The following is a 3130-nucleotide window of genomic DNA, read 5'->3' on the forward strand; positions in this document are numbered from 1 at the left end:
TTGCCGAGGAGACGGCTCCGCGCTGCTGCGCGCTGACGGCCGCGGGCCGCGCTCCGGCCGGCGACGGGGCCCGTCGCCCCGAGCAGGGCAGGGCAGGGCAGGGGGCGGTGGGCAGCAGAGCTGAGCAACCCCAGCGGCAGCCCGTGTTCCTCCCCTTGAAGCCCCAACGTTTATTTGGTGCTGCTAACGCGGCTGCGGCTTCCCTTGGGAAACGCGCGTAAGGGAGATGCAAATAATAATAATTAAAAAAAAAAAACGGGTACGAAATTGGGGCACTGTGATTGCAAACTGGTCGTGTCTTCTGCTAACGGCGTGTCGTGCATGGCAAGGAAAGGATATGACGGTTGGCTTAGGCAAGGCACAAAGTGGGCACTCCGGCGTGGGGGCAAGTGTTGCTCAGCTTTTCTCTCTAGTATTTCTTGTCGGTCACTGGATTTCGCTTTAGCTCGGAGAGGAATAAGGCAGGAAGAACCCCCCCCCAAAAAAAGTTACCTGGCTGGTTGTGGCTTTTATTTGGTAGTGTTATCTCCTAGGCTCAGTTCTGGCCTCCATCCTTGAAGCCTGGTGTTTAGGTGAAAACTAACATTGCCAGACTAGGAGGTGTGGAGTTTTGCTCAGAGCCTGGTTTTGTAATTTAGTTCCCTTTGTCCCTTTTATTTCTGCACCGTCGCGGTACTTGGGCAGCACAGCAGATTCCCAAGCTTTTCTATTTCTTTTACGTTAATGCAACCAGTAAAATATTCTTTTTCAGAACTGAGAGCGTTTGCAATGCGTCTGGGGATTATTCACGTGGTAACGAGCCCACATCCCCGCTCCCGCTCGCCTCGCTGAGAAAAGAGAACCAGGAATAAAAGCCCAATCGATACCGCGATTCCATTTTTTAAAAGCGAATCTTAGCCAATTAACAGCAATAAAACTGGCCCCTTTTTGAAGTGCTAACTAAAATATTCGAGGGGGGTAGTTGGAAATGTTGGTCTTTTTACAATTCGCATAGAGAAGGCGAGCTAATACCATTAAACAAAAGGCACTAAGCCACATATTCAGGCTTAGTGAATTCAGCAACTTTTTATATGGGCAATTTGTTTAAGCTTAGATTTCGGAGTACGATGTGGAATATATGTGGTTGAAACCTGATCTCCCTTGGACAGATTCATTCCATCCATCCATCCATCCATCCATCCATCCATCCATTTATCCGTTTAGAGAGGATAACCCAAAGCATTTACACGTACAGCTGAACGATTTTATTTTTAAAGTGTTACTTGGAGGAACGCCATTGTCCACTGCTAATTTTAAATTCAACACATTCAATAACTCCATTTACACTTAAGCCATTATCCTGGGCTTTCGTTTATGGCAGCTGAAATGTGTAGCAGAGCTCGTGGAGACGTTGTTATTTTGGTTATTGCAGACCTTCTGGGTTCTCCGTGTTTTCCCTCCGGTGAATTGTTGTGTGCTTTATAGCCAGGGTGATGCTCGGTCCGAGAGCGGCAGGGTAACGTTTCGCTAACCTTCTACAGAGCCGAAATGAACGCAAGGTTAAGATTAGAGTTTCCCCTGTGATTTTTTTACGGCTTTTTAAGGACTGGGGTGTTAAAATATTTTGCGGAACTGGAGAGGTAGATTAGCAGGGTTTCTTGCCAAAGCTGGGAAGCTGGTATTACAGACTGTCCCAGGGGGAAATCGCTCACATTAACCACTAAATGAATATTTGACAAGGGCTCATTCGGGGGTATTATTACTACAAACGGGTCCCTACTGGACTTTCCAAGGGTCAAAGAGCAATGGTTCAATTAATTATTTAGACTGTTAGTAGATTTGGTTGTAATAGCTGTAGTTATTTCTGCAACCGACAGCTTCTTGCGGTGGGGGACCTGGGGAGAGGCTCTCTGCCTCGCAGCCCCTGCTCCAGCCCGCGGGCGGGCAGCGGCGGGGCGAGCGGCTGCCGGCTGCCATCGGTCGTCTCTTGCCTGAAAACATATTTTTATTCCTTGAGATGCCCACTGGTGCCGTGTGGGACATCTGGGGTGGCGGTGATCCCCGCAGCGGCGTGTTCTCTCTCCAGATTAATTCCTCCTCGCCTCCAACGGGCAGCAGACCTGTGTATCTGTCTCCGAACAGGAGGTAGCTGGCTCAGCAATTTAAGTAGTATATAATATAGGTCCCACTGAAAGAAAGAGGCCCGTCGCTGATAGGTGTGATTAGATACACTTCAGTTATTTAAATCCTGATCTAACTCAAATATTAAAATCTGAAGCCTGCTTCGGTGCGTACGAGATTTCCGAGGATATATGCGAAATGCTGACATTCAGATGGCAGGAGAGCTTCGTCTCGGCGTTTTTAACGCCAGCCAGCCTCGCCTGACACTGTCGTTTCAACATTTTTGTTGTTGGGGGGGGCCGAGAGAAGGGAGGATTATTTTGTTTAATTTCTACAACAAACATGTCCGCAGTAGTAGATACTAAAAAAAAAAAAAATGTTGGGAGTCGATTAGGTGACAATAATATATGTTGAATGAATAAGAGATAAGCTGCAAGGGGGGAGAGGGAAGCAGTAATTACAAACCCAATTCATTCAGCTTTTCAGGACTTTTGTTGTGGGAGCTCCATTGACGGGCTTCGAGCTGCCAGTTTTCTCACATTAAAAAGAACTGATCAGCGCCTCAGGGGGACAAGCAACACCGCTTAACTGCATAGTGATGGGGTCCTCATTTAGAGCCATTACAACAAGAAAATTAAACAGAGCCTTTGTGTGCACCAGGTTTACTTTTCAATTGCTGACAGTTTATAGCTAACTGCTCAGAGATTGAAGTTTGATTGCGGTTTGATCGCCCGCTAGTTAGCACCACCGCTATTTTAGTTTTCGTAATTAAAACCAGTTTTTCTGACGACGGCACGGGGAATTGCAAGAAGTTTGGTACTATTTTGCTTTTGAGGAATCAATTCCTTTGGCGAGGACGTACAGCGCTGAAGTGAGCGTGGGGGCTGTTTCACTTGCGAGCTGAGAAGAAAAGGAACCCAGGGGTGGAAATTCTCGGAGCTGCACATTTGGCTGTGCAAGAGCGGGAGGGCGAGCTCCGTCCCCCGCCCCGGCAGCGCGCCGGGCGCCCGGCCGGCTCTGCCCGGGCACC

This window comes from Aptenodytes forsteri, unplaced genomic scaffold (genome assembly GCF_000699145.1).
Source record: "Aptenodytes forsteri isolate BGI_AS27 unplaced genomic scaffold, ASM69914v1 Scaffold72, whole genome shotgun sequence".
Taxonomy (NCBI): domain Eukaryota; kingdom Metazoa; phylum Chordata; class Aves; order Sphenisciformes; family Spheniscidae; genus Aptenodytes; species Aptenodytes forsteri.